Here is a 17375-nt window from a genome sequence, read left to right as displayed (position 1 = left end):
TAAAACAGTGCCTGGCACACAGCTGCTACTGTTACCCTCCTCCTCATCTTTTAACTTAGATAACTTTTCACATGTCTTTGTATCTTTCAATCTTCCTCACAGCAAGCCCTATGACATGCTTCCATAAATACCAGCTTCCTCTCCCGATAAGGTGGTTACTCACTGATGAAGCCAGGTCTCAAACCCAGTCCTCAGGTTTCCAATTCTGAGCTGGCCTCACTGCATGGTGCCTGCTCTGGTAGCTGAAAACCCACTGGTATGAAGATGTTGTTCCTGGTTTCGTGGAGCTGGGAGGCTAGAGAGAAGTGATGTATCAGGGAGAGGAAGATGTGAGGGGAAGGAGGGGTATTCAGAAAGGGAAAATAGCCTCAGCGGCCAGTTCCCTGCTTGTCGCTATGCTTAGAGGTGGCACAGATGGGGTGTTTCTTTTTTTAACTTTGCATTTTCAGGCCCTGGTACATAGTAGGTGCCTAATAAATGTGTTGGATGAATGGATTTCTTATAAAACACAAACAGTCACTGTCCCCCACCCAACAACAACAACAACAAAATCCCGGGACGAGGCCCCCTTGCCTAAGTGGTGATTGCTGGCCACAACTCACAGCTGGGCCATCGACGTGTGAGTGATGTCAAAAAAATGTGCTTCTGATGCTGTTTGAGGAAACTGGATGAGCTGTGAAGGGCGAGGGTGTAAAGAGTGTCCAATTAAGATTTGTAGAGTGTTTAGCAAAAAAGCCTGGGTCATAAATATCGTCTCCTTCCTTTGCTCTTTTCTCACCCACCCCTCCTCTTCTCTCTTCATTTGTATTAATTGAGATAGTCAATAAGTGCTGTAGAAGTATTTCTAGCTCCTTACTTTCCAGGTAGATGGTAAACGGAGCTTCTTTGCCTGTTTTGTCATTAGTTAGCTGTGTGTCTTGCTTTGGCCAGTGAAATTTGAGAGGTGGCATTTGTCATCTCGGGATGGAAGCTTTAATAACTAGCACGCTGTTAGCCACTGTCCCCTTTTCCTCCCTCGGCAACTGAGGCAGCATGAAGATGGAGCCTCCCTCAGTCTGATTCCCAAATGACAATGATGCGGAGCAGAGCCCTCTGCCAAATCATGATGGATGTGCAGCAGTCAGTGAGAAGTGAGCCTTTGCTCTGAAGACACTGACACTTTGCTCTTATTTGTTACTGCGGCATAATCTGTCCTGTCCTGACTGATACAGGTAGGGCACGAGCTAAAATAACCACAATGTTTTTAAATTCATTGTTTTTCAGTCACTCAGTTGTGTTACTTGTTTACAGACGTGTAGCCCTCTGTCCATGGAATTCTTCGGGAAGGAATACTGGAGTGGCTTGCCATTCCCTTTTCCCGGGGATCTTCCTGACCCAAGGATCGAACCCAGGTCTATGGCATGGCAGGCCGATTCTTTACTGTCTAATCCACCAGGGAAGCTCTAGAGATGTGTTTAAGTCTTTTAATTCCTTCACATGTAATGATTAAAATTTTAGTGTTTGAAAGTGTTGTGGATACAAACATGGGTGAGCACCACTGCTCTGTGAGGTGAAGGTTGGTATTTGTGGCACAGATTATGGGAACCATACCAATTTCACCCCAGCCTCATCTGCTTTGGTCTCATGTGGTCCTGCCAGACAAGTCCACAGCATCCTTGAAATGGGCCGTGTGTGCTGGAGCAACTCCAGGCCTTTGCCCGTGCTCTCCCTGGAATGGAGCATCCCCCCGAGGAAGTCACATCACTTGATGAGTGGCTCTGGTGGAGAATGACAAGGGCATGGAGGGAGAGGGGAGCATTGGGTTGGTTCTGTGCGCATGGAAGACCAGAATTAGGACTGAGAGTGAGAGTCCTGTTCAGTGTGAGCGAGTTTTCTAGCTATTAAGGCTTGGCCTGGCACAGTAGCAAGCTCACCACACTAGAAAGTTTCCAAGTAGGGGTGGAATGTCATGGTGGAGGTTTCAAGTCAGCAAAACTAGCATAAACTTTCCAATTCTGTCGCACATGATTTTAGGTGAGGATTGTCCAAAGAAGGTGGATCTTGGCTGTAATTCTCTTATTTCTTTTTCCCTTTTAAAAATAAAAATAGCTCCTCTTCCCAATTATAGATTGGTTACATAATGATTATACAATTACAAATGATATCAAAAAGTACAAAGTAAAACTCAAATGCAATGCCATAAAACAGAGCTAACCTCCATTAACCTTTCCTTCCAGACAATATCCTTCCAGATGTTTCTCTATGATTGATAGGTAAGTAGATAGATTTTGTTTTTTTCTATATCTTTCTGTCACTCAGTAGTAGAGTATGGACGTCTTATATAGTAGTAAATATTTCTCTACCTTGTCTTTTATAAGTGGCTCTGCCATAATTTATTTAATGGATCTCTTCCTGGCGGTTGTTCCTGAATTGTGCCATTAGGAACACCATTGGGATGAACATCTTGTCTGTGGACCCCTGGGCTTGTGTTCAGGCATCTCCTGAGGACACATTCCTAGAAATGACGTCGACTGACTCAGGCAAAACAGTTTGGGATGAAAGAAGAGATGAGAGCCGTGGTATGATCAGGTAGAGGAATCACTTCTGGCAGGAGGGCAGCCTGCAAAGGGTCCGAAGGAGGAGGGAGATGAAAGGGAGATGGTGGCTGGTCTGGAAGGCTGAGGTAGTGGAAGACAAGGGGAGGACATGGAGGGAGCTCGTTTTAGAGACCCTCAGTCCCAGCTTTGGGTGAGCCATTTCCCAGGCAAAGGCTAACCGTGGTGGCAGTTAAGATTTACTAGAGCCAGGTAATTACAAGTGTTTTTATGTGCACATCAGAGCCCCACCACCACCTTGCAAGGAAGGTCTCTGTCCCCATTTTACAGAGGAACAAAGTGCGGACTGGAGAGGATGTAGCAAAGGTGCTGTTGTCTCCATCTGCAGTGTGTGGGCTCCTGCAGAGTTCAGACCCTTCGCCTGCACACACCCTGGCTAGCTCATGCCTCCCGTCTTGGCAGACGCCATCTCAGCCAGCTCTTTCCCACTCTTGGAAAGGAAGACTGATCATAGGTGACTTCTTTGTGAAGTTTTTCTTCATGGCTCCTCATCCACCCCAGTCACCCACCCCCGCAAAGTAAGGCAGACCTGCTCAGGGCTCAGAAAGATGTCCTGTAGGCCGTCACCAGAGTGTTAACTCTTGAGTATTCACGGTTGAACCAGGGAACCTACATTTAGCTTCAGTGAATTGGATTCCCTGACTTGACTGACAGACAGTAAGACCCTTTCTTATCTCACATGATCCAAAAGCTCTGGAGTCAGTTAATTCAGCAGTTCATTCCATGCCATCAAAACCCATAGTCTTTCTGTCCTTCTCCTCTGCTGTCATCATCTAAAAGGATTCCACTGTCCTGAGCATCCCCTGAAGCATCCCTTTCAGCACCCAGGGGACGAAAGGCAGAGGCAGCTCTCTGTTTCTTTTATTAGGGAGGAAGTCTTTCCCAGAAGCCCCCAGCCAACTTTCCCTTCTGTCTCACTGGCTGGAATTGGGTCACATGGCCGTGTCTAAACCAATCACTGCCAAGGGAATGCGATGGGGTGGGGAGGGGGTGGCTTTAAAGGACTGGGACTTATTTCTGTATCAGTTAGGAGCAGAGGTAGATGCCCAACAAAGTCAGGGCTCTGCCAGCCAGGAAAGGAATGACCACTAGGGAGGCAGCTCCCAGGGTCTGCTCAACTGTGTGTTCACACTCCCAGCTCCCCTGCTAGGCTAAGTGAGAGCTGTGAGAGGACAGGGGCTTGGGACTTACCCCTTCCTGTATCTTCTGCAGGCTAGCACAGGGCTTGGCACCTTGTGGATATTGAGCAAACTATGGGTTGAATGAATGAATGAAACAAATCAGTAGGTGTTTCTGGATTCTGCATTGGACCCTGAGATCTCTGTGTACCAACAATGCCAGTGCTCTGTTGATTGGAGCAGGGGGTGGTTTAGATATTTCAGAGAGTGTAGGAATGGCTTTGTCCTCAAAGATGTTGTAATTTGGCGGTGGGGAGAACACTAGAGCCTAAGCAATGTGTAGAATTACGGCCTGGATGATGGCACTGACTAGACATGTCATAGAAGGTAAATGCCTCCATAGGAGCCCAGAACAGCAGGGCAAGGCCCATTAGCGACCAGATACTGTGAAGGGCAGTGGTGGGTGGTGGAGAAAACACTGTGTGCTCTGAGACTGGATGTGAGGGCAGTGGATACGGGGCAGCGAGGGCACCAGCTAGGTCTGAAGAGGACTCATTCCTGAGAGCGTACTATGTGCTGGGCATCATACTTGTATTTATTTCATCTACTCTTTCCTGTGTCTCTATGAAATGGATCATCCTGTCCCATTTTGTAGATGGGGAAACTGAGACTCAGAAGGTGAGTTTGCTTGTCGGACATCACAGAGCCAGGAAGTAGTGGAGTTTGGCTGAGAAAGTACACCTGTTCTGAAACGCTGGCTCCGTTCCGCAAAGGGGCTGGGATGGCCTTCGAGGGTCCACCTAAGACCAGCAGACTGTGGAGTGAATGGGAAAGGGGAGCCTGTAAACTGGCAAGAAGGGCCTCAGAAGCTTGACGCTGTGCAACGAGAGGGCGAAACATCCCTGTGGAAGAGGTGCTTGCAACAGGATTCAGGATGGGCCCGAGGAGCCATGATCCTTGGCATCAGGCCTGACCTCACATCCCTAATCTGCCAGCTAATAGCTGTGACCTTGATGGGACACTTACCTTCTCCATCCCTCAGTTTCTCCATCTATAAAGTGACGATAATAATTAAATATGTACCCAGTGCCTAGCACATAAGGAGAATTTAATAAGTAGAGCTATTATAATTATTAATATCATTATTGCTGTGGTTTTAGAGCCTGGTGGGTGAACACATTTTGAGGTGACTCCCTTGGTGTGGGGGTTCTGGGTTCCAGCTCTGCCTTGGTCACCACCCACACATTTGACCTTGACTGCATCCCGCACCCAGCCTGGCTCTCCAGGCTTCACCTGCAAACTTAAGAGGGGGTGGGCCAGCTGAATTCTAGCCTCCTCCTTGTTCCAAGCTCTGCACTTGTGTGAGGTGGAAGGGGGAGGCTACAATGACAAACGGGATCAGAATGGAGCGAGGGAGTGTTGGGGATGCCTTTGTTTGGGGGAAGCAAAGGAAGGGAAGGGCAGAGGTGGGAAGGAGGGGCAGAGAGGAGCATGCAGCCAGTCAGACCTGGGCAGGTGTGCAAACCGGTGGCCGGACAGTTTGGAGGTGAGCAGAGGCAGCCTGCTGAAACCGACCAGGCGGACGCACGTTGAGAACAGCTGCGTCTGACACCTGCCTGCGTTGTGGGAGAACCAGAGAGGGAGGGAGAGAGAGAGAGAGATCAATCATAGCTCTTCCTGATGCTTAATACCTGGGAGGCAGGGCTTTGAAGAGTGTGTGTGTTCAAAGACTGAAATTGAATTTTTCCAAAGTTTGCAGGAACGCTGCAATTATGCCTGAGAACATGTCTATGAAATCCCCTTGAAATCTATTTTTGGCACAACGTTTTATAACCAGAGTCAGAAATTGAGTGGAAGTGTGTGGGAGGCTGACCCTGGACAGTTTCCATGTTTTAAAGGGGAAAGGATATTTTTAACTCCAAACACCCCTGTCTCCTAGGGTGAGACCAGGGAAGAGGCAGCTTCACCACTTTGGGTTTCCCACCCACTGTCATATTAAGATGGCAACTGTCTTTGACAGAAGTTGTTAAAGTTCCTTACTCAGAGTGGGTGGCCTGGGGCTGGGGGATGAGTGGGGGAATTTGTCTGGGAGTTTTGTATGTTGGAACAGAGATATATCTTAATTTGCCAGAGACTCCTTCAAATCCATCTTGTGCTGCTGTCACCATGCCCAGGGAGATTTGCCTGGCGGGAGATTTCTCCAGCACTGCTGGATCAGTTAGCTGTTGCTTGGTAACAAATTGCCCCAATCTTGATGTCTTGAAGCAATTGGTTTGTATTATTGGTAATGAGTGTACAATTCAGCTGAATGGTTCTTCTGGACCCGCTGGATTGCCTGACATGTCTGTGGTCTGTTGTCAGTCAGGTAAGCAGCTCTGTTGATCGTGGTGGGCCCTTTCACAGGTGTGGGGGTCAGCTGGCTCAGGGCTGGCCTAGGACAGTCTCTGTGGGACAGCCCAGCTCTGCTGTATGCCGTATCTTCTCCTCCAGCAGCACGTGTGGGTCTGTTGGAGAGGCAGTGGCAGGGCTGTGAGAGAAAGCAGAAGCACGCAAGGGTCATTGAAACCTGGGCTCAAAATTGGCACAAGGTCACTTCCAGTGCATGCTCAGTTGCTCAGTTGTGTCTGACGCTTTGTGACCCTATAGACTGTAGCCTGCCAGGGTCCTCTGTCCATGGGATTCTCCAGGCAAGAATGCTAGCTAGAATGGGTTGCCCTGTCCTCCTCCAGGAGATCTTCCTGACCCAGGGATCAAACCCATGTCTGTTATATCTCCTGCATTGGCAGGCGGTGTTTTTTTTTGTTTGTTTTTTTACCACTAGTACCACCTGGAAAACCTTCTGTTGGCCGAAACAAGTTATGAGGTCACCCCAATTCCAGGATTGGGGAAATATGGTGGTACTTCTTAAATGGCAGAGTCACACTGAAAAGGGCTGGGGTCCAGGCAGGCCTTTAATTGGGACCACCAACACCTTCATTCGGTCTCCACACATGCGAGCTTCAGCATTGCCCTCTGGGGCTGTCACAGTAGGCGGTTGTCTTTCCTTGTAGTCGTCCCTATGCCCAGGAGTCCCTTGCCGTGCAGAGTTTTCTAGAAGAGTCTTATCTGTGGAATAAGGAAAGTATATGCTCCCACATAATGTGAGATCAATTTGCACTTGCGTTGTTGTTTAGTCGCTTCAGTCATGTTGGACAATTTTGCACCCCGGTGGACTGTAGTCCACCAGGCTTCTCGGTCCATGGGATTCTCTAGGCAAGAATACTGGAATGTGTTGCCATTTCCTTCTCCAGAGGATCTTCCTGACCCAGGGATCAAACTCGTGTGTCCTACATTGGCAGGTGGATTCTTTACCACTGAGCCACCAGGGAAGCCCCCACTCACTCATGAGACTGGCAGAAATTAAACAGTTTGATGAAGATGTGGGGGAAATAGATGTTGTATCCACGGCTGGTCATGGCATTTACGGGGGCAATTCTGCTGTATTTCTTACATTTTTTTAACTTAATTTTTTTTAATTGGAGGAATATTGCTTTACAATGTTGTGTTGGTTTCTGTCGTACAACAACGCAAATCAGCTGTAATTATCTGCTGTATTTCTTAGAATTAAAAATATATGTAAGGGTTAAACACAATGTGGAATGACCATATCATGGATGAATTGCTAATAGACACAACTACCCAGATGAACCTCGAAGCATGAAAAAGGCCAATCCCACAAGCTTATTTGCTCCATGACTTCGTTTAGGTAACTTTGGTGACATAATATAATCTTAGGGATGGAGAACAAGTTAGTGGTGGTCAGGGGTCAGGGATGGGGAGAGGGCGTGCGGCATGCTGGGGAGGGGAGGGGGCCTTGTAGGGATGGCACAGTTGAGTGTCTTGGAGGGGCTGTTGTTTGCACAAAGACATACATGTGAAAAAATTACAGAGAGCTACACGTGCATGCACACAAACACACCTGTATGGCGGGTGCAGTTTGAATTAAGCTCTAGGGGTTGTGGAATGTCTGTTTCTCGGTTTTGACATTGTGCTCTATCTATGCAAGATCCTGACTTTGGGAGAGGCTAGTCAAAAGATATCTAGTTATTCCCTATACGTTTCCTAACAACCCCCTGCAAATCTATAATTATTTCCAAATAAAAAGTTGAGTCCAGAGTGATGCCAGTGTACCACGTGGTCTTGTGCACCTGGAGGCTTACGCAGGTGGTCACCGAACACTCTTTGTTATCAGACGATTGGAAACTACTCAGAAACAACCTGAATGTACTTTTTTTACCTAATAACCATTTATTGAGTGCCTGCTCTGTGCCAGTCACCTTGCAGGCTCTGGGGACATAGCAGTGAACAAAGTAGTCCAAGTCTCTGCCCAGGTGAGTTCACGTTGCAGTGACCGTCTCACCACAGGGAGCTGACTCGACCACAGGGTAGCTGCACAAGGAATCCCAGGTAACAGAAACAGGGAGAGGAGGTGGGTTCCAGTCTCTGTGGACTTGTGTGATTCTGTCTCCAGACCACAGCGCTGAGAGGGAAGAGCAAGAAGCAGAATCAGGCATTTGGTGTGATGTTTTTTAGAAAAGAAGCACAGTCAGATAAAGAAAGGAGCAAACTCTGGCATGTACTTTGCCGGCTGTTAAACGGCCCCGTCCCCAGAATGGAAGGCCCATGGTGGTGGGGAACCGTGGCTCTTTTGCCCACGCACCCCTCCATGTGCAGTTCTGGCACGGAGAGGCACGCAGATATCTGCTAAAGGAAGGAGTGAGTTGTACCTGTTGACTAAAACATAGAGTCACAACCTGAAAGTAGAGAGTTATTTTATTTTGTGGGAATGTGTACGATTCCTAGCCCTGAAAGACAGTATCTCAGTAGCTCTGAGAAAACTGCTCCAAGGAGGCAGGAGGGAAAGTTGGGCTAAATATAAAAGGTTGCAACAAAGGGAGCAGGCAGTCTGAATGGCAAAGATCAGGTATATGCAAGCTTCTGGGCTCACTGATTCCATTCCTTTCATATGCACCTCAGCTATCTGGGGCCAATCCTGTTTCCTTGTTCACCTTTGCTTCTGGCATTTCCCCAGCATCTCAGCAATCACAGTGGCAGGTGGCAGCATCCGCTGGATCACCGTTTTGGGAGCCCTCTTCACCTTTGGAGGCCAGAACTCACTGATGGCTGTGACTTTTTTTTGTTTATTGATATGGCAGGAGATTTTTTAATTTCACATACCCATTTTACAGATTGGTCAAGAGAAGCACAAGGTCCTTAGCAGTGATATACTGGCTTTACCTCCCAAAAGAGCTATGAAGTGTGGATCAAATACCCTTGACTTTGAGACTACCACATACTTTTCTTTCACCCATTTCCCACCCCAACCACAAGAGGCTGAAATTGTCAAATCTTAGGTCTTCTGATCCACACTGGCTGTTGGTTGTGGAACGAAGTCACACTTTTTTTGGTTCACGATCCAGGAGTTGGTGAGGGACAGGGAGGTCTGGTGTGCTGCAGTCCATGGGGTCTCAAAGAGTCAGACACGACTGAGCGACTGAACTAAACTGAACAGTGTGTCAGGCATGCCTGCTGACATTATCTCATTTAATTCTCCTATTAATCCTGCTTTGGGGGATGTGGATGTTCGCACATTTTCTATCTGATCTCGGGCCCCAGGCCCTCCTGTAAGTTTTTACGCACATATGCTAGACGACTGGAAGCAAGAGAGTCTGTTATGGGACACATAGGCCTTCCCTGGAGCCTTCGTGAGTACTTGTGGGGGGCACATGCTCTTTACTCTCTACTCCCCCCTCAACCTCTCAGAGAATCCATGCATACCTTAGGGTCCAGAGGGGACACTCCTCTCAGACAGGGGAGCCTCTGCAGCCTGCTGCCTCTCTTCATTTCCATCAGCCCCGTATGTGGCTTAGAACGGAGCACCAGACTCTTGGGAACGCTTGCTGGGTTGATAGAAGTTGAAGTTTCTTTAAAGGCAAGTGCTGGATTTTCAATCACAAGAAACACTTGTACAGCATTTAGCTTTTAAGGTTAAGGAAGAGCGTGTTTCTTTCCTTTAACCTGTGTGAGAGTTTGTGTGGTAGGATAACAACGAGCGAGAACACGGATGCTCAAAGTAGCTCATTCATTCACTCACTCATTCATTCATTCACCAAACATGTCTTGAGGCTCTGGTTAGAGCCTCTGGCTGGTCCTGAATGTGTGGTTTGACCCAGCGCCATTCTCAGGGCAGGAAAGCACAGAGGCAGTTTACCCAGTGTCACCTGGGAACCTGCATACTGGAAGGGTCACAGCACACAAGTTACTCTCACACCTTCCTGTCCCCTCCTGAGGATCACAAACCATCCTTCCAAGTGCCAGCCAAAGCAGCGAAGCATGAAGATGCTCTTGGGGTCACCGAGGGAATCCTTTCAGGCCAGGGATCCCCCAGAACATGGGCGTCCGGCAGCCTTGATCTTGACCTCAACATGTCCCCTCATCTGTTTCCTGCTGGGTCCCCTCGTGCATTTACCATCCAGTTGCAGAAAAAGGCTGCGAGGCCAGATGACTTGTCTGCAGCCGATGAGCCTCGGCGCCCACAAAGCAGAAATTAATGAATGATGGTTGGGGAGAGAGGCGGGGTAGAGGACAGCAGCTATTTCAGGTGCACTCTGCCAAAGCAGAGCCTAATGCCTGCATCTGTGTGTTAACTCCGTCTGCTCTTTGAGCAGAAATCAAAGTCACGTTGGCTTGGGTTTTGTTTGCTTGCCAGCTCCAAGCTCCTCAAGTTTGTACATCTTGTAAAAATATGCAGATTTTAGGTTAATAGAGAAGAAAATAGAGCTACTGTGAGGATTGATCCCCACTCTCTCTTTCTAACTTAGTATGATTCATCAAAACCTTCTCTGAGCCAGCCAGTCAGACAGACTAAGATCAGAATGACCTGAGTGCAAATCTTGACTTTCTCACTTTCTGTCACATGAGCTCTCTGGGCATTAGTTTTCTCAGCTAAAAAGTGGAGGTTGGAAGATTAAGGGATATACTCTATGGAAAAGTTCCCAGCATCTTTCCCAGAGTTGAGGGAACGATTTTCCTCTATGAGCGGGTTTTGCTGCCCTTCTCCTTCTCTCCACACAGGATCACTATTTACAGGTGTAGAGTCCCTTCTCTGTCCCTGAAGGTGATTCTGAGACAAGTTTTATGCATCTACCTCACACAGTTTAATCATCAAAACATAGGGAGTCAAAAATTGCTTAACGGTTTGAGTGAGTGACTAGAGTGACATACTTTAGAAGCCTCAGTTTCCTCATCTATTAAATAGAGAAAATAGTACCTTTTGTAAGGAGATATTGAGACATGGAGATATATGTATGTATGTATATATACACACACACACACACACACATATGTCTATTTATCCCTCTCTATGTATAGATCTTTCCATCCATCCATCTGTTCATCCATCCATGTACACATGCATCTATCTACCCACCCATCATCCACCCATTCATCTATCCATCCATGCATCTGTCTACCCATCACTTAGTTATACTGGTGGGGCTTGCCTGGTGGCTCAGACAGTGAAGAATCCATCTGCAATACAGGGGATCTGCGTTTGATACCTGGGTTGTGAAGATCCCTTGGAGAAGGGAATGTCAACCCACTCCAGTATTCTTGCCTGGAGAATCCCATGGACAAAGGAGTCTGGCAGCCTACAGTCCATGAGGTTGAAAAGAGTCGGACATGACCGAGTGACTAACACTTTCACTTTTAGTTATATTGGTATGTGTGAGTGCTCTTAAGTGTCAGCTGTTCAGAGGATGATGGTACAAGTGTCCACCGTAGTGGTGGCTCACCCCATGGGTTAGATGTTGTTCCTCCTATTAATCTTAACGGGGCCTCATTCAGGAATCAGGAGTATATTCTCTTCTCTGTCAATCCCCAATGATGAACAGTCGTAGCTATGACTTAACTCCCTCCCAGTCCCCTTTCCTGATTTGTCCTCTCAAAATGAAGACTCTTGTTCCTTTGATGTGAACATTATTTCTGCAGTTTGTCCCCAGAACCTTTGTGGTCCTCTCTGCAGTGTGAAGACAGAATCCTCTGTAGGTGGTGGGTGGCGGGGGTAGGCTGGTGTGTATGGGTGGGAGGAGGGGTTGGCCCCCTCCCTTAGTTTTGATCTCTGGGTGATCTCTGGGACTGGCCTCTGCTCTCTCTAGAATGTTCTTCCTTCTCCCATTAACTCTACCCCCACTGAGGATTTACTCTGTTGAGCCTCTGTGTCCTGCCCACACAAAGCCCACCGCTTGGGTGGGGTGGAGAGGGCAGGATGTGCAGCAAATACCTTAACAGCATGGCAGAGTGTGAGAAATAAGATGGAGCGCTAATATCCACTGGGCTCCCTCCGGGACAAAGCACATCGTCTTAGTGGTTTCCTGGCAACCACCTGAGGCCAGTACTGGTCCTCAGCAAGGTTCTCTGGTCTGAGGCAAATTGGACAACGGTCGGGAGCTTTCCATAAAGCTGAGAGAAAAGGAGGTCCTTTTGTCCTGGGATTTCAATCTTCCTACTCTTTCTGTGTTAAAATGGACTTTCTTCTGTCATGCTGATGCTAGGAGGAGGTCCCTTTCTCTCAAAGTTTGGTAATTTTAGATTGATTTACCTAGTGTATTTTTGTTTGGTTGTTTGGTTTTGTTTTACTTTTTTAATTTTGCTGGTCCAGGATATCTCAAAATCTGGGAAACACTGAGATACCTCATGTTGCTGTTGTTCAGTTGCTAAGTGGTGTCTGACCCTTTGCAACCCCGTGAACTGCAGCACACCAGGCTTCTCTGGCCTTAACTATCTCCCAGAGTTTGCTTACCTTATTTTGGGAGGGGCTTATCTTCTTGAATTGTAGTTGCTAACAATTCCGTGAACGCAGAGTGGATCCCCGCCCCCCCACCACTAGTCATGGACCTGCCCTCCTTCTCAGACCCTCACCCCTGATAATGGCAGCACGTCCGTCTGCCCAGGTGGTTTCCACATCAGAACCGTGGCGGGAGAGCTCTCGTGAGCCTCCACATTGCCTTTTTAAACTGAGAGCCCCACCAACACCTTTCTGGGCCGCACCCCTTTCTCTTTCCTCTGCTCCGTCCTCGTCAAGCCGGGGCCTGCATCTTTGCCCATCTGGTGTCCAGGGAGAAATAACGGCCTGTGTTGTGGTGAGTAAGCGCTCTGTGGGCTTTGTAAAATGACTTTGCTGATTTGGCTGCTTCTGTGGGCTGCAGGTGGCCTCGCGACGGATAAATCATGCCGCCGTGGAGGTCTGCTTACCTCACCTCCTCCCCCTCTGAGAGCAGATTTTCTTTCTCTGGTGGCTCTCTTGGAGGACTCGGGTCAAGCAACAGGGACAAATCTAAACGAAAATGGACTCAGGCTAATTTCTGAACAAACTGTTTTCCCGTCTGATCTTGAACAGTTAGAAGTCTGAGGCAAAGGACATATGGAAGAACGTTGAAAAGTAAGACACGCCTGTTGTCCTTGATGTGTGCTGTCAGGAGTCAGCTGCTGAGGACAGGGTCCCTCATGGTAGGTGCCACAACTTGGAATTGGGGTGTCCTTCCCGCAGCCCTCGCTGTGGCCAGAGCCCTTCGGAATGGCTGACATCTGGCGGCACCGACCAACTTTCATTGTTTTCTAGGACTTTGTTTCTGAGAAGCAACCTCACATGCCTTGTCTTTTGGGTGTTCCCAATAGACAGATGGATATGTACACGAGTGGATGGATGATGGATGGATGGATGGATGGATGGATGAATAGATGGAAACCGCATGGGGTGGACCAGTGTGCACTGGCCTCTCGCACCATTGGAGACACTGAGGCTCGGAGAGGTAAATGGGAAAAACACCCAACACCTTCCTCACAGGAGTCATGGTGAGAATTTTATGAGTGTATGATATGAATAACCATAATGAATATATATGTGTGTGTATATATACGTGTACCCAGGGCTTCCCTGGTGGGTCAGATGGTAAAGAATCTGCCTGTAATGCAAGAGACCCGAGTTGGATCCCTGGGTTGAAAAAATCCCCTAGAGAAGGGAATGGCTACCCACTCCAGTATTCTTGCCTGGAGAATTCCATGGACAGAGGAGCCTGGAGAGCTACAGTCCATGGGGTCACAAAGAATCAGAGTTGCTGAGTGACTAACACTGCTACTACTACTACTACTACTATATATATAAATCGGGCTTCCCAGATAGCAAAGAACCTGCTTTCCAATGCAGGAGACCTAAGAGACACGAGTTTGATCCTTGGGTCAGGAAGATCCCCTGGCGGAGGGCATGGCAACCCACTCCAGTATTCTTGCCTGGAGAATCCCATAGACAGAAGAGCCCGGAGGGCTGCAGTCCATGCAATTGCGAAGAGTCGGACACGACTGAGTGAGCGCACACCTCTAAACTTGTTCCCAGAAGTTTCTAAACAGAAGAAAACATACCCAAAATGCCATCGGAAAGGTATCTTCCATTCGATTCACTGTGTCATAGAAGCGTGAAGAGCGTTCTTTAGCCCACTGAGATAACACAAGTCAACAATGCTTGAGCACTTAGGACGCACCGTGCACTGCACTAAGCACTTTACGTGGATTATCTCACTTAATCCACATGGCAATACTCTGAGGGAAAATGTGTCTGTATTGTTCCCATTTTATATGTGAGGAGACTGGAGTGCACAGGGTTGATTGTTTACCCAAGGCTGCCAGTGAGAGGCAGAACCGAGTCTCCAAGCCCAGGGTCTTTAGTTCCTGAGGCGTGTGTGTCCCGGGGTGGGAGAGCGGGGTTCACGTGGGGCCACTTCTGTGGACCATGCACAGCGATGTCGGTTGTGGCCCGGCATGGTCAGTGCTCTGTGTGCTTTCAGAGGACAGGGTCCAGCCCCTCAGCCATGGCTCCTAACAGCTCCAGCTCCTCTCTGGGTCTCAGCCTCCCCACCTGTAAAGTGAGCTGGTTACGTGGCATCAGCCCCGTGCCCCAGCCCCATCCCAACATTTCAGAACTAGACAGGCATCTACATGAATCCAGCCTAAAGCTTTCTTTTCTTCAGTTATTTTTTGGAGAACATAGGAACTATGTTCAGAAAATGCTCTCAATCTTCCTATCTGTGAAATAGGTCACTGTGACCATTCAGTGAGAATGCAACAAGCCCCCCGGGATATAACGAGTGCACGAGAATTGCTCACGTTAAAAAACAGAGTTGGTTCTAGTCTCTTGGGCTGTGTGTCACGGATCCCCCGTGGAGCTCTGGAGACCCAGCCCCTGCCCTCCACAAACCCAGCATCTCTTTGAGAAATCTGTACAGTTTGGAGTCTTGCTGCTTTTCTGTGGAGAAACATGAGAGCCTGAGCGTCCTTTGTCAGAGGGGCCCTGGCCTCTCTGCTTAGACAAACTCGATCTCCCATCCCACGTGGCTCCCTTGGGGGCTACAGTGAGGTGTCAGTTTAGTGGGAATCAGAAAGAGAGGGGAGGACATGAGAAACCCGGGAGGGAGGAAGAGACGGAATCTGCACCTCACGGTTCAGCCATGAGAGAATGAGCTGCTTTAGAACAAAGTGACCCTGGCTCCAAGGGGCCCTGCTTGGTGGAAGCTTGTCCTCTGGTGTCTTTAGCTAAAAAAATCTAAGATGTAGTATAAGAAGGAATTTTCGCTTTATAAATGGGAAGCCTTTGAGTTGGGGCTTCAAGGACAAGGAAGCGAAGAATGGAGCCAGGATTCTGGTTGTCAAAGATTGTCTCTCACACGTAGGTCCCTGCGGCTGTCATGCACATCTGTGCTTGTGTGTGTGTGCACGCCCACCATTAGACCAAAGGGCACCTCTGTTTGCATTAGGAAAAGGTGCCCCTTGGGCAGAAGCAGCCTCTGGGCACACTGGCTAGCTGGCAGGCCCCCCGCCCCCCCACGCCCACACTGTTTCTTGGGTGGCGAGGAGACCATCAGCTGAGGGCTGGTAATGTCCCAGTGAAGTGGAAACTCTGCAGCTGGACTCTCCCTGGGAGGCATGGCAAGCCTTGCTCTCCAAGAGTCATTTCTACAAAACCCACAGCTTCCCTCTGCTTGCTCAGCTGCCTTCTTGAAGATAATCTATTTTCTTCTGGGCCTCTTCAAGACCTATCTGGCGCCAGCAGTCACACTTACTGGTCTAACTCCAGAGCACAGATTTTATTCTTTCAATCGAGTACCTGCTTTCACTGGAAAACAAGCCTGGGTCTTGCCATTTCCAGGGCACCTCATCTGATCCTCACGGCAGCCCTGAGGGTTAGATGGAAGGGAGCTAATACACCTGTTTTACAGATGGGGAATTGGGCTATGGGACAGGAACTTCAGAGCATGTCACGGGTGGTCTGGATTTAAAGAGCTTGCCATCTGGTTTTGAGTGATTCTACAGCTCAGTTTAGCTTCTGCAAAATTCTCTCCGAAGTGTGAACATTCACGATCTCATAGGCTTAGCTTCCCTTCCCCTGCCACTTCTGACCTGAACCTCCTCCCTGACCCACCATCTTCCATGATGAACTCCTAACAGCAGAGACTCAACCACCATCTTGACTTGTCATTGTCCCAAGCCAAATAGCCATCCAGTTGACAGTGACCTCTCTGGGAACCTGTTGCCGTACACTCCATTAGCCTTTGGTGCTATGTGATCCCTGCTGTGGTCACTGCTGTGGTCACTGCTGCAAACCTGCTCCTAAGAGCTGGACCTCACCCCAGGCATATTGGATGCTTCTCTTTAGAAACTGCCTGCAGAGCCTGGGTCCCATTGCCCTAAATATTCTAAGATAATAAATCTTCATCCTGATTTCCTTTTAGGCATATGGCATATCAGTGCCAGGCCCAGAGTGGGTTCTAAATAGATCATTGTTGAATGAGGCAATTAATTGATGAATCCTTTGAGACTGCTATTTAATAGAAATCTATCAGTTGCCAGTGGCCAAATCACAACACAAATTAGTTTAAGCGGAAAAAAAAAAAAAAAGAAGAATGCTTTGGCTTACACGACTGTGAAGTACAAGGGTGAGGGCAGCAGGCACAGCTGAATCCAGAGGCTCAAGTCATATTACTAGGGCCTGGCTTTTCCTTTTCCCTCAGCTCTGCTTCCAGTGTTGGCTTCAGTCTCCCACATTCTTTCCTAGTGGTAGATCAGATAGCCACCAATAGTTCTGGGATGATGGGGTTCTTCCAGTCAGTTCACAAGCTTAGACAAAGAATGATCTTCTCCTTCATTTGTCCATAAAGTGAATCTCATGAATGGGCTGGGGTTGGCCCAGCTTAGGTCACGTGCCTTCCCCTTAAGACCTGTCACTGTGGACAGAGAGATGGGCTTCCCTCATTGGCTAGGGTAGGCACAATGGATTGACAGCTTCACCCCAGCCCCATGGGATGGGGAAGGAACAATTCTTTAAGGGACATTGAGGCTCAGCAGATAGTAGTTGCTCACTTCAGGGGTGGGTGAGGTTTCTGAAAAGGGAGAGATGTCAATGGGACAGTCTAGTAGAGATTATAAATCTAGTGATAAGGCTTCAGGTCAAAATGAGAAGTAAAGTAAGGAGTCATATTTCCTTGTATGATTCATCAGACCTGGAAGGGGTGTTGGCAGTGATGTTCTCAGTGCTAGCAGCCCAGAAGGAGTGAGTCTGATCCTTGTCCTGGGAACT

This window comes from Giraffa tippelskirchi, chromosome 9 (genome assembly GCF_054371585.1).
Source record: "Giraffa tippelskirchi isolate mGirTip1 chromosome 9, T2T-mGirTip1v1.2.pri, whole genome shotgun sequence".
In the NCBI taxonomy this organism is placed as follows: Eukaryota; Metazoa; Chordata; class Mammalia; order Artiodactyla; family Giraffidae; genus Giraffa; species Giraffa tippelskirchi.
The sequence above is the reverse complement of the archived record's forward strand: the minus strand, read 5'-3'. Positions refer to the sequence as shown.